This window comes from Zalophus californianus, chromosome 6, assembly GCF_009762305.2.
Source record: "Zalophus californianus isolate mZalCal1 chromosome 6, mZalCal1.pri.v2, whole genome shotgun sequence".
Taxonomy (NCBI): Eukaryota; Metazoa; Chordata; class Mammalia; order Carnivora; family Otariidae; genus Zalophus; species Zalophus californianus.
Genome location: NC_045600.1, coordinates 8786972 through 8801310, shown reverse-complemented (window position 1 = coordinate 8801310; position 14339 = coordinate 8786972). Strand labels below are relative to the sequence as shown.

The following is a 14339-nucleotide window of genomic DNA, read 5'->3' as shown; positions in this document are numbered from 1 at the left end:
TGGCTTCACACCTGTGCGGGTCCCACTGCACACCCAGCCTCGGCTTCCCTTGTCAATCTGAACAGTCCTGTGGCCAGCAGTGGGAGGAAGGGGGGCTCAGAGAGACTGGGCTCGTGGAGGGAGGGCACTGGGTGAGCCAGGCACGGTGCCAGGGCCTCTTTGTTTGGGCTTCATGGGGAAACTAAGGCAGAAGCCCAGAAATAGACATCGGGCTTAACCAACTAATTGGGGAAGCATCACACCTTAACTCTGGCCCCACTGAAGATGGAATCTTGGGCACCAAGTTTCATTCCAGCCCCACCTCCTGGGACCGGGGACCCCCTACCCTGTTTGGCTCAGAATAAAGCTGGGACTTTGGGGAAGGGCCTGGGTGGGCCAGAGTCAAACCAGCAGCTGCATCACACCCTCTGGCCTCTGTTCTGAGCCTCCGTTGTTTCTCTTTTCCTGGAAGCTGCGTGCAGCATTTGCTTTGCCCTGCAATATAACGTAAACAGTAGAGTAGCAGTTTGAACCTGCTTGCAGCTCCCCCCAAAAGTATAGAGACTTCTTTTGTGTTTGCAAAATAATAGTAATAATACTCCATCGTGTCAATATAATGCAGTGGTAGAGATGTTTGCAAACACTTGGGGCACGCAAAGAGCAGAGTCTCTTTCCAGGCTCTCTCTGGGAGGTCTTCCTCCCCAAAGCCCCCCCTCCCACATTTTCTGGGCCGCCTGTTAGCCCAGTGCAAGTTGCATTGCCCTGTTTAGGAGTCTCTAAAATAGTTGTCATACTTTATGTCCTGATTTGGGTTCACTTTTGCATAGATTTCTTCAAATTGCTCTGGTTGGCTATCTTTTTACTTCAACCCTTAAAGTTCTTTTTTAGTTAAGATTTGCACATTGTCAGGTAGGGGTAGGCACAATAAAATATCGGATGTATTTCGAGCCCTGCGGATACTCCTCGTCTAAACTCATTTAATCCTCAACGTGGCCCTTTTCCATTTTTTGCATGAACCACGATTCCCATCCAGATAGTGAATTTATCACCTTCAGGCCGTAACTGTGGATGTTCTAAAATGAATAAGGAAGACGTGACTCCTCCCTGCCTGTCCTTATTTTTATTAAAGTGCTTCTATTGGTTACTTTTTTAAAAAGATTTATTTATTTATTATTTTAGAGAGAGAGAGAGAGACTGTGTATGCAGCAGGGAGAGAGAGACTCTCAAGCAGACTCCCCACTGAGTGCAGAGCACCATGTGGGACTTGATCTCACAACCCTGAGATCATGGCCTGAGCTGAAATCAAGAGTTGGATGCTTAACTGGCCGAGCCATCCCAGCGCCCCTACTTTTTAATCTTTAAATAAGTGCCTTTCTCCATCACCCTTTCATGGTGCTTCTGTCTCTTCATTTTGTAGGAAGAGGAGATTAGAGCCCTACTATTTTTCCTGCCTTTCCTCTTGCCTTCTGCATCATGAACCTCCAGCATTAGGGTTGACCTTACATCAGAGTTGGTTATATTTACATCTTGTCCTGTACTCTCTACCATATGTTTTGTCCGGAGCCTGACTCTAGGAATCAAAACCGGTAGGTGACGTTCATCTAATTACTGCTGTATCAGAAGTGTCTAATGCTACATGAAACCATATGCTGGGATTACATTTCTTTCTCCAGAGATCACCTTCTCAGCCCCTGGATCACTCAACGCAGAATCTCCCAGAACAGAGTCAAATGCATGCTACTGGCTTGCATTCATGCCATTTATTAGTTTCCTTTGTGTTTGGATCATGACTTGATCATGTGGGATTTTGTGTGTGTGTGTGTGTTTCCTGGAATTTCCAATTGCCTTTCTTTTTTTCTTCTTGCTTCATCTGTCTTTATCATATTCTCCCTTTCTTCATCCCATCTGTTCTGTTGAGCTCCTCCCTGGTGTGTGTGTGTGTGTGTGTGTGTGTGTGTGTGTTTGTGTGTGTGTTTGTGTGTGTGTTTGTGTGTGTGTGTTTGTGTGTGTGTGTTTTGGTTTTGATTTGTTGTCCTCTCAGGACGCTTTTTGTTCCTGTACCAAGTTGCACACCTCCTCTGCACACCTGCTCTGCAGAGGTTGTCCTGGGCTCATCCTTCATTGCTTCCCTGGATTGGAGCTTCCTAAGAAAAGGTACATGGATAGTAAGCTGTCAGAAAATGTCTTTATTTTATACTCACCCTGAAGGTAGCTCTCCAGGTTCAAAATCATTTTCCTTCAGAATTTTGAAGACTTTGGAGCTTTCCAGGTTGCTGATGAGAGGTCTGATTCTAGATCCCGTGTAGATTTTCTGTTTTCTGTTTTCCTTTTCTGGCAGATTTTAGGAATTTTTCTTCATCGTTGGCATTCATATATTACATGAAGATACTCCGTAGGGGAGTCTTCATCCACTCTTCTGGATACTTAGTGTAATCTGAAAGATGAATCCTTATGGTCTGGGAGATCCTAATGTGTTTGATTTTTTACAAAAAATCCCCAGGGGCGCCTGGGTGGCTCAGATGGTTGAGCGTCTGCCTTCGGCTCAGGTCATGATCCCAGGGTCCTGGGATCGAGCCCCGGATCGGGCTCCCTGCTTGGTGGGGAGCCTGCTTCTCCCTCTCCCTCTACTGTTCCCCCTACTTGTGCTCTCTCACTCTCTCTATCAAATAAATAAATCGTAAAAAAAATCTCCATTTTTTTCCCATTGTGCATTTCAGAATCTCTTAGTTGTTGGCTCTCCTACCTTCCAGAATGGGCCTATTTACTTCTGCATTTTTCTATTTTACTGTTTTGTTGCTGTTTTGCTCTTTATTCTAGATTCTGTTGACTTCGTCTTCCAGTCTTTTTTGTTTGTTTACTTTTATAAAACATTTTGGCACTACTATTTTTAATTTCCAAGGGCTTTTTCTTTCTTTTTTAAGAAGATGTATTCATTTGAGAGAGCAAGAGAGTGTGCGCACACAAGCAGGCGAGGGACAGAGGGAGAGGGAGAAGCCCCCTCTCTGTTGAGCAGGGAGCCCGATGCGGGGCTCGATCCCAGGACCCCGGGATCATGACCTGAGCCGAAGGCAGATGCGTAGTAACCGACTGAGCCACCCAGGGACCCCCTGAGAGCTTTTTTCTTACGCTGATTGCTCCCTTTCCTAGAATCTCATTTTGTTTTATAGCTGTTAACATCCTGAGTAGTGAAATACTGGCGTTTTTATTTGTTGGCTTACTTTCATCCATGAATTATTTCCTTCTTCTCGAAGGTCACTTTTGTGTGTGTTTATCTTCATCTTCCCCTTCATGTTGCTCATTTCCTCATGTGCCTGCTCATCCAGAGTTGAGATAGTCTAGCTGCTCTTGAATTTTTTCCTTGGCCAATAAGTCATCAGACTCAGAAGGACTGAATCATCGGCCAAGGTCACACAGTAGAAATAGCACAGCAGTTGAACCCCAACTTTTGGATTTCTGACCTGCTGCTTCTGCTTCTCAGTAGCCCTGTGATACTTTCTTCTCAAACAGGCGAACACTTTCCGCCAATACCGTGGAGTAGGCCTACATCTTTCATGCCTAAGTGCCCTTGCTCTGGCATCCATATATTCTGGAGGTTTCTGGGACTCTGCATGTCAGTTTTTCTATTCTGCTTCCTCTGACCTGTGCTTCCCAGACCATGTAACCTGATTTTAAGGTTTAGAAAAACAGACACTAAATTTAGGGCAACCAGCCCGGTGCTTTCTACCTAGTAGGCCCTCTGTGTCTGTGTTCTGCCCCAAAGACTTGACTGATTTTAGGTAGACTTTAGGCCCAGATTCATCTGCTTTGCTGACTGTGTGAGGACTGGAATTTTCTGCAAATAGTAGGTCGTGGGACAAGTGTGTGTCAGTAGGAGGACATGAGATCTGATCCCCAAAGCCCTAGAGACACCAGTTCCAAAGGAAAAATGGCAACTACGTTAAGCTTTTTAACCACCCTCCCCTTTCAAAATGGAACCCTTTTCTTTTTAATTTTTTAAAGGGTAGAACTAATGTATTCATTAGAGCAAGCAACGTGACTATCGGACACATCCCCGAGATACACTGGCTCTGATACCATAGAGGTTTATTTCTCACACATACATGGTCTTGGTAGGTGTCCCTGGTTGGGGGACAGCTGTCCTCCATGCAGTGATGCAGGGACTCGGCTTCCCCACCTTTGGCTCCACCAGGCTCCGGGTCCTCTGACTTCCTTGTCAATCTGTTCCAGGCTGGAGGGAAGGCAGAGAGAGCAACTGGCCACTTGCCCACCCAGAGCACTTTGCTCACATTCCTCTGTCAGGACCTCAGTCGTGCAGCCACACCTCACTGCAGGACAGATGGAAAATGTAGCCTGGCTGTGTGCCAGGGGAAGGTGGAGTGTGGATTTGGTGGGACAGGTAGCGGTCTCTACCCAGGAAGGTGTTTGCAGCCATCCTGGGAGATCTGTCGCAGCCCCAGCCCAACCAGCCAGCATTTATGGTATGCCCACGGCATGCCAGCCTCGGGCCAAGTGCGGGGATGCAGAAAGATGCACCTCCAACGTGTAGCTGGAGAGGCGGAGGGTGGTCAGAGAGTGCCACCGAGATGCAGTATGCTCGGTGCAGTATCAGCTGAGAGCAACTGGCTCAGCGTCTCTGCCAAGGAAGAAGAGTTCGTTCTTTCTTTCTCTTTCTTTCTTCTTTTTTGTTTTTTAGATTTTATTTATTTGAGAGAGAGAGAAAGCACAAGCAGGGCGAGCAGCAGGCAGAGGGAGAAGCAGGCTCTCCACCGAGCAGGGAGCCTGATGCGGGGCTCGATCCCAGGACCCTGGGATCATGACCTGAGCCGAAGGCAGATGTCACCCAGGTGCCCCAGAAGAGTTCTTTCTGCAGGCGGATCCCAGTGGCTCTGACAGATGCCTGGCTTTCAGGTCCCCTCTACTCTCACAGAAATTTCCCCACTTAGGCTATTGAATAATGGGATGTAGGAGCAGGGAGAAAGCCCAGAGATGGTCTGGTACTCTGTCCACTCCAGTCCGACTGAAAGATGGGGATGGTGAGGCCCACAGAGGGAGTGGCATGCTGGGAGTCCCAGAGCTGGCCACTGAGCAGACTGAGGGCTCTTTCCATGCCCCCTGCAGGGACAGACGCTTGGTGTTCTCCTTTTCTCTAACTTCCTTTTTGACTAGTTTTGGATGTCTTATCCACCTGTCTCCGCTGCCCCAGCGGGAGGTCATGCTGGAGTTCCTTCTGAGTTCTGTGGTTGTCAGAGGGCGTGCAGCCCCCTCCTGAGATGGTTGCTTCTCCCCTGCCCAGTGGCCTTTCCAAGGGCTCTCCACAGTTCCCAGTAAAGACGTGGACAGGAGACGCCTTGCAGGGCAGGAGAGCCTCCAACTGGGAGCTGTTACAGGGGGAGCCCAGTGTACTCACTGGCCGCCTGTGGAGCAACATTCCCAAGAGGGACTCCTGGGCCCGGGGTGGGGGAGGGGCAGCTTCCGCCTGCATACAGAATTCCAGCAGGTCTATGACTTCAGACAGGTGCCAAACGGAAAAATGTGGAATAAACATTCACATGGGTACTCTAGCTCATGTACACTCACCTTCCGCTCCTGAGAACTTTCTCCTTTGAACATTCCAACTTACAGGGAGGAAACCGGTAAAATCACTTAAAGACATTTAGAGCAGTCCCCCCCCCCCCCCCCCGCCAGCTTCAGGAAGCCCCTCCTATCCCAGAGGATCTGAGACTGAGGCATTCACTGGGAGCTGTTATTTGTCCTTGGTTTTTCCTCATTTGCTCAGCTAACGTCTATAAAATCTTCCTGTAAGCGTAGACCTGCTCAGGGCTGGGGGTGTGGAGGATGCAGAAGTGGTTAAGACCTAGTTGCTGCTCTCGGCTGAGTCTTAAGTCTTGGCAGCAGCGGGAGTTGGTGTTTCTGGGTGGAGCCTGTGAGGGGGCAAGAGCCCGGGCAGCGGGGGGTTTGCCACTAGAAGGCAGATGGGTTTCTTGTCTGGTGCAGGGCACAGTCCCTACCTCATGCACAGGGCCGTGCCAGGGAGTAAATGAGCTGGCCGGGACAGGTGGTGGGCACAGTGCCAAGGACACAGTAAGCACTTAATCCAGGTGGCCTGTTACCACGTCTTACAAGTGGCTAAGGACCCCAGGTAGTGAGTAGTTCGGAAGGTGAATGGTGCTGGATTGCACTGTTGGCATTAACAGACAATAGCAAAAGGGAGAGAAGCAGCCCCTTAGAAAGAGTGAGCCCACCTGGCACAAATCCCCATTTTATGGACAGGCAAACAGAGGCTCATGGAGGGAAAGTGTGGCCCGTTTCTGTGTGGTTAGACAAGAATGAGGACATGTGCTTTATAAGTGCTTTGTGATTCCTTCTTTATTATTATTAATTTTTTTTGGTCTTCTTTATTTACCTATCTTTGAAGAGCATATTTTTCCCTTCTTATTTCAGTGATCACTTATCGATTCCTCTTCTATTCTCTGACATAATGTTTGAGATGCTGGGAGGTGATCCAAGAAATCGCTCCAGAAGTCTTGTGCTTAGCGGACAAATAAGCATGCGCTGTTGTCCGGCTGGGCTGAGAACCTACCCACTGCCAGCGCTGCCCAGAGTCTGCTTTGCGGGAGACGGGGATCTGAGCAGCCCCCCGAGGTGCCGCGGCCAAAATCTGGGCAGTCACGTGACAGGACCATCACAGGACGGGCTGAGCGTTCTGTGAGGAGTCAGACAGGAAGAGCAGGGGTGAGGGGTTCTGTTCGTGCATGGAGACCTCCTTCCGCCAGCATTTTCCGGTGTCTTCTGGGCACCAGGCCCCAGGGAGACGGTAGGGGAGACGTCGGATGAGCCAGTGTGCTTGGATGGAGTCAGGAAAAGTAAATTACGCAAGTGTAGAATGTAGGAGTTAATCTGATCGATTTGAGCTCATGACAACCCACGAGCTGACGCCCCCCGCTCCTGGCTGTGCCATCGTGAACAAATCACTTGCCCTCAGGGAGCCACGGTTTCCTCTTCTGGAAAATGGGCACTTACTCATTCCCTCAAAAAATAGCTTACTGTCTCTGCAGTACGCATGGTGCTGGGTCTCCCTCAGAGGACAAGATTGCCGTCACGTGGCTTATCTTCAAAGGGGGGAGGAATGGTGAAAAAAATAATGTACCTTCAAGTTGTGCTCAGCACTTTGATGAAAGTAAAGTAGGGCACATGGATGGAGAGTGAGAACGGGGGGACCTTTATCGACAGAGTGGCCAGCAAGGCTTTCTGATGATACGATGTCTGAGCAAAGCCTGAATGCTAGGAAAGAGCAAGTCAGCACAAAAGTTGGAGCAACGTGTATTCTCAGAGTGGAGACAGCAAGTGCAAAGGCCCTGGGGTGGTATTTTCCAAAAAAAATAGAGGGTGCTGGTCTAATTGGTACGGGAGTGACTAAGAAGGGAAGTAAGAATGTGGATAGGTAGGCGGAAGCTGCATCATGTATATTTTTTCAGAAATGACACCTTATAGCAAAATCCATTTAAAACGATTTTTTTCCCGTGTTCATTCTGGACAAGCATAGGATTGAAATTGTAACCCTGATTTTTCTCTGTACGTCAGTAGCTGTTTCTTCAAAAATGCTATCATTCAGATGGATGCAGTTTCCAGCCTGGACACAAACACGCTTGGAGAGATCCATATGCAGAGATGAGGTTTTTGGATCTCAGGAGAGGGGGAAACCCACCCAGCTGTCTGGTTGTGCCGAAAAAAATCACATTAAAATGCAAATGCTCCCAAGTCAGTGAAATGTTGATGGGTACAGCCCTCCAAAGAAAAATATTCATGAAATACAGACTGTTGATCCACAGCTAGCCAGCTGAGCCATTTGCTCAGCAAGACATGAGTGCTAAGAAATCTCAATTACAGGAGCTGTTCCGAAACTCTGGGATCTCCCCGGGGTTTAGAAACAGGGACGCAAGAGTATCAGGGAATCATGGGACGGGCTTCTTGGAAGGACTTTCTGGCCACGTCCCTTCCATTTTCTAGTTGGATGTCTCACCCCGGAGCTTGGGGGTTAAGGAATAAAAACTGATGCTTCCATATTGCTAAGGGGGGAGTCCGCCTTCCTTCACCCTTGTTCAGCTTCTAGTTCTGATCTGATCAAGGTCTTCAAGTTGGATTTCCTTAAAAAGGATGATCTTTTCCCTTGTGGGACCTTGGAAATAAAAAGAAAAAAAGGACCGTACATTTTCTTAGTAAACATGCTTCCTTTGCAACTTTGAGCTGTAAAGAGTGCAGGTAGAGAGAGAGGGAGAAATATGCACCAGGCACCGTGAATGTCTCACGTGGTCCATACTGCATTTACCAGGTGGGTGTTATCATCCCATTTTGCAGACAAGGAATCAGGCTCAGGGAGGAAGGAAGGGAAGTTTGTGGCCGCTCGCCAGGAAGCCATACACCAGGGCCCCTGGGAGTGTGGGCCCGGTCCGGATGTGCGGGTTCGAATCCCAGCTCTCTTACACCTGCCGGCTGTGGGACCTGCCAGGGGAGGTCCCTCCCTCTGCCTTTTGGCCCCAGTGTGATGGTGATAGCACCATCCCCTCTTTGTCCATTGTGAGGATTCAAATTGCCTGTGCATATGAAGTGCTCTGAACACTGCCTGCCCCCCAGGAAGTGTCCAGTAGCCCAGAGGCTCCTCGAACCGCCTCCACCGTGGCCCAGATCGCTCACGAGCAGGAAGAGAGGGATGATGACACGGCCAAGCAGGGTCGTCCGTGTGAGGGGCGACCAGACCTGAAATCCAGAGACCTTTCTTTTTTTTTCTGTGGTTTAGGTTTTATTTCATCATCATCAACTGAACTCTGCCATCCAGCTAGACCTGGGGAGAAGGAACCATGGAGCCCGCAGAACTACAGCAAGAGCACAGAGATTCTGGGGTATCTCGAGCAGGTGGGGGTGGAGGGGTGCTCTCCCGAGCTACACAAGGAATGGTCTGGTAGTTAAGATAAAACACGAGTCGGATTTCCTAGATCTGTCCACAGTCAGCAATGGTGATCTTCTTGCTGGTCTTGCCGTTCCTGGACCCAAAGCGCTCCGTGGCCTCCACGGTGTTCATGCCCTCTTTGACCTTGCCGAAGACCACGTGCTTGCCATCCAACCACTCGGTCTTGGCAGTGCAGATGAAGAACTGGGAACCGTTCGTGTTGGGTCCAGCGTTGGCCATGGACAGAATGCCAGGACCCGTGTGCTTCAGGATGAAATTCTCATCATCAAACTTCTCCCCATAGATGGACTTGCCTCCAGTGCCGTTATGGCGCGTGAAGTCCCCCCCGCCCCCCGGCACATAAATCCCGGAATAATCCTGTGAAAGCAGGAACCTTTATAACCAAATCCTTTCTCCCCAGTGCTCAGGGCACGGAAGTTCTCTGCTGTCTTTGGAAATTTGTCTGCAAATAGCTCGAAGGAGACGCGGCCCAAGGGCTCGCCATCCACGGCGATATCGAAGAACACGGTGGGGTTGACTGTGGCTGGGCGGCGAAGGCGGCTCCGGGTCGGTGGCGTCTGCAAGGCCTCCAGAGACCTTTCTTGATCCTCGGGATCTGTCAATACTCCGAACTGAGTGACCCGCGGGGATGTGATCACAGGTGCAGCCAGCTCCGCCCCTCGTCCGGCTCACACAGGGCTCAGCCTATTCCTCGGGGAATCATGACCCCCATTGTACAGATGAGAATGTTCATAATCTTTGCTGTTCCCCCCAAAGGGTCTGTCGACATGTCTATCTGTCAGATTCTGCTGGAAGCGCTTGTTTCTGCTTGAAGAAGAAAAACCTTTCCTTCAGCATCTCCAACAAAAGGCTCTTTCAGTCAGGGTCCTGTTGCCTCTTGTGTTAACAAGCCAACCCAACACTCAGTGGTTTGAGACAAAAGTCAGTATCCTCTCTCGTGGTCCTGGGCGGTGGATGGGCTCAGCCGGCCAGCTCCAACGTGGGGCCATCTTGCCCTGGAGGCAGCCGGTGGCCGGGGCAGGAGCGCTGAAGACTTCCCGCAGGGACATCTCTCTTTCCATGCTCCCGTCCAGGGGGCCAGCTTGGGCTTCTTCGTAGCAGGCAGTCCCAGGCTGGGCGGACTTCTCATGTGGTGACTGGCTTCCCCCCGGAGTGCACCCGCTCTGAGAGACAGGAGGTGAAAGTTGCCAGCCTGTTCCGGCCAGACCCAGACACTGCCCGGGGCCACTGCCCCTGTATGCTGTCACCCGAGGGGAGGGGACACAGATGCTTGCCTCTCGATAGAGACTGTCAGGAGATCTGCTGTCCTCTGTAATCACCGCAGCTGGGGAGGAGGGGTTTGGCCGGCCCTGTGGGGTCTGCACGTGTTTGACAGCTCACTCCCATGTAACGTAGGTTCTGCTAAGTCCGTTAGAATGGATCTGGGGCCTTGCCTCACGTACCTGGAGACAGGCCGCGTAGCCTCGGGGATTGGCTTAGACGGGGACCTGCTTCTTTTGGAAGCTGAGAAAAAGCCCGGCACACAGATGGAGGCCAGGCAAGCAGTTGACATTTAAAGTGCGCGGGGTACCGAGAAGGGGGAACACGCCAGAAGATGTGCTGAGCTAAGGGGAACAGGTGTGGGAGAGGTAGGTGGACACAGGCAGGACTCGGGAAGGCATGCGGCTTGAACCCCCAGCTTCAGGAGCAGAACAGACAGGGTCCTGGAGTAGAACATGTGTCCCTGGAGGACAGGGGACGGGCACGAGAGTCAACAGCCCAGACCCCGGATGGCCAAGCCGGTTTCTGAGATAGGAACTCGCAGAGCCTGCAGAGCCAGAAGCCTGGTCCTAGGAAGAAAGCCCCAGATGTGGAAATATATAAAATATATTTTATAGCTAAAATATGTTCACTTAATTCGAGTATGCGTGTGTGCCGAACTGCTAACCCACACCCTTGGGAGACACACTTGCCTCATCGGTGACCGCATCTGTGTTCGGTGTTTTGTCTTTGGCCTTCCCCATTTTGGTCAAGATACTGTTTCCGGAGTCTCTGAGGTGAGGGCTTTCCTTTCCCACCCCCTTCTGTGTGGGCACGCCATGTATCTGTAATGGCTTGGTACCTTTGTTGGTCTTTATACTTGACTTTGGGTTTCCCTCACATTTGGTTGGTGATAATCGTCCTGTGTGTAGGGGTAAATGAAGGTCACATGAACATTGCAATGCTTCTGAGTCAGATCTGTACTGAAAGATCTTCTCTGAGACATGTCACTCCCTCTGTTCCAGTCCTGCCCCCCCCCACCCCAACCCCTTATTACTCACCTCCTCTAGGGAGCCAGTCAGTTCCATATCTAATTGACTCTTGTTGTACACAGAGCAAGTTGTGTATTTTGTCGCCCTTTCTTATGTGAATGGTAGTACCGTAAATACTCTTCACTCTTTGCTTTTCAGATGGAATGCTGTGTCGTGGAATTTTCTCCAAATCTGTTCATATCACACCTGCCTTCTTTGCAGCTGCAGAGTGCTCTATTGTGTGTAGGACCAGAGTTTATTCAACCACTCCCCGATGTCTGGGCATTTATGCTGCTTCCTGTATTTTTTCGTTTACAGACAACGCTTCGGTGAATAAGCTTGCAGGTGTATTGTAGAGCTGGGGATTCTCTTCATGGTAGAGTCCAAGGAGTGGGGTTGCTACGTTGGCAGGCAACGCATACGTAGTTTTGTTGGAGGCTGTCCAATTGCCTTCCAGTAGGCTTTTTGTTGAACTGTTAGAAAATATTTGTCTCTTGCTGAAAGTCAACAGTTTGTGTCTATTCTCAGTCAACTACAGGTGAGGACCTGGGGGGCGGGGAGATCGTGTGTTTCAGTGAGGCAGCTCCCTGGGGCCCAACAAGAACTCAGATCTAGCTCTCCAGAGTCCCAGGCTCCTTTCCTACTTCCTGCTGGTCCTGGGAATCGGGGTTGGAGTCTACTGGCCAATGGAGTGGGGGCCATGGCCAAGTGGGTGCATAGCAGGCGGGTGTGACATTGGTGGTAGTGCTGGAGGACCAGACCACAAGCCTGAGCCTTGTTTTCGCTGCTTGGTTTCAGCAGCCTTGCCACAGAGCTACCTCAGATTTGTGCTCCTTGGGGAAGACTAGGCTAATATAATTCAGTTTTCCGAAAACTGAAAAAATGTGTTTGCATCTGAGCAAGGGAAATACTGATTCATTTACCCTTAAGTGTTAGCACAGGGAGCTGTTTTTTCTCCTTTTGTATCAGTATTTAAACTTTTCTTACTCCACACACAGTAAACTAAGCCTCCTTTGCATCAGACTTCAAGGCGAGGGAGAACGAAGCAAGTCTAGCGAGGGTCCTTGTACCTTCTCATCTGGGTCCCTGCTCTCCTTGTTCACATGGACAAATGGAGTCCAGGGAGGTTTACGCAGGCTCTTTCGCATGTAGGGGCAGAGCAGGAAGGCGGATCCCACTCTGATCAGGGCTCTTGAGTGTGACACTTGGCTCTCAAGAGAAGGAAGAGGCCGGGAGCTGCTGGGGCAGGAGCGGTCCTTCTGACCTGGCCTCAGGGCTGATGACCGCTTGGTCTCCCCACCATACATCCCCACCCCCAGCCACCCCTCCCACACACTCACTAGCCCAGCCTGCCAGCCCTGGCCTACCCCTGCTTGGAGAGTCGGGAAAGAGGGTGTCTCATTTGACACAGGTTCCCCTCACTGCTTTCTTGTGAGGCCCAGCTGGGTGGTCTGGAGTGTTGCTGCCATCCGCTCTGCTGCCTCCCACGACTTTCCCTCCCCTGACCTGGAAGCTGGGCTCCCCAGGCTCACTTACTTAATACACTGAGCACCATTGGTATTCCAGGCACGGGGGCAGGGGGACATGGAGATGAATCAGACCCAGGCCTGCCGCCTCCTGAGGAGCTCACAGTTCGGTAGGGAAGGCTCTAGATTTAGTTACCGAATCAGTCAGAAGATGCTCAGATGCAGCCTGTTGCAAGCCTCCCAAAATCAGGAGGGTCCTTGGAGATGCTGCCAACCGAGCTGAGACTGGAAGGATGAGCGGCAATTGTCCAAGCCAAGAAGGGAGCGTGAGCAAAGGCACTGTGGCAGAAGCTCAGCGGGGGTAGGGGGTGGGAGGATGGTAGCAAGGGGTGTGGGGGGCACTCGAGGGCGGGCAGGAGGTGGGCCACGTCAGTGGCGGAATCGACTGCTGAGTTCAATCTCGACTCCGTTTTTGATGAGTTCTTTGTTTTATTCGCTGCTCTCTCCCTGCTCCCTGCAATACTGCCTGGGGTCTTGTAGGTGTTCAGTCATTATTTTGAGTCTTAATTCCTTATCTCTAAAGCAGGAAGAACACTCATTTTTATCTGTATTCCAATATCCCAATATTCTAGAATAGGACCTGGAGTATAGTAGGTGCTGGATAAATATCTAGAGAGTGGCTGGCTGGCTGAATGGTCTGGGGCTTGGCCCGTACCGTGTGCTTACTCATTAGCAGCCATGGGGGCTACGGTCATGTGTAGCTAGAGAAGCAGCTACCAGCCACAACGTGACAGAGATCGGCCTCACATGCCCAGGTAGATCCAGCAACATCTCAGCAATTCATGAGGGACAGCACTCTACTTGTTAAGAAGAAGAATCATGAACTTTTGTTGAGCCAATTCAATGCTTTACCAGTGTCCTTTGTCTTCAGTGACTCTTTGGAACTCGTGGGAGTAAATTCCGGTCCCCGGGGCTGTTGTGGCTGCCACCCCTTAGTAGCCATCAGGGGCACTCAGGTCTCCTGTGGTCCCCTGGGCTGGGCACGGGGACACGTGGAGGAGTTTGTGCTCTGAAGACAAGCCCAGCACTTGCCCAGGACCTCGCCCCAGTGCAGGGCACCTGTTCCTTGGAGGGAGGCTCCCAGCGGATCTCCCAAGGCCCCAGATGGCAAGGAGCAAGGCCTCCCTGTGGAATGGTGGGTAGAGCTAGAGGCCACCTGAGCCAAATGTTCCTTCTGGGAGAGCAGGTCACCAGCTTTTACTTAGTGCAGCTTGGTATTTTAGGGGCTAAATGGGTTTTTTAAACTGAGGATGAAGTATCTGAGGCATACCAAAGAGTCTACACGTGTACAAGTACCATTGAGGAAATAAATATGAAGTGCGCATCATGAGCGCATCTCGCCTACTGGATAAATACCAAAGGCTTCTGCTTGGTTTGCAAGAGCCCCCGTTCCGGCCTCCTCTTCCTTCTGCAGCCTCCGCTGTGCCCACGCTCGCCATGATACTTCATCGCCCCGACTGGCAGCTGCCTTCCACGCTTCTGCTTGTCCTTTGCACCTGTTCGCCTCCTGACTGCGTGCCCCCCCCCCACCACCATCACTGAGCGAGTCCTGCCTGGACCTTCACATCTCAGCTTCAACACTGCCCATCTTCCAGGAAC

The 14339-nt window shown here is 50.8% G+C and overlaps 1 pseudogene; it reads right to left on the bottom strand.

Annotated features, from left to right (window-relative positions):
- Positions 1–8753: 8753 nt before the first annotated feature.
- LOC113909360 lies at positions 8754–10947 on the bottom strand (annotated as a pseudogene).
- Positions 10948–14339: the final 3392 nt, after the last annotated feature.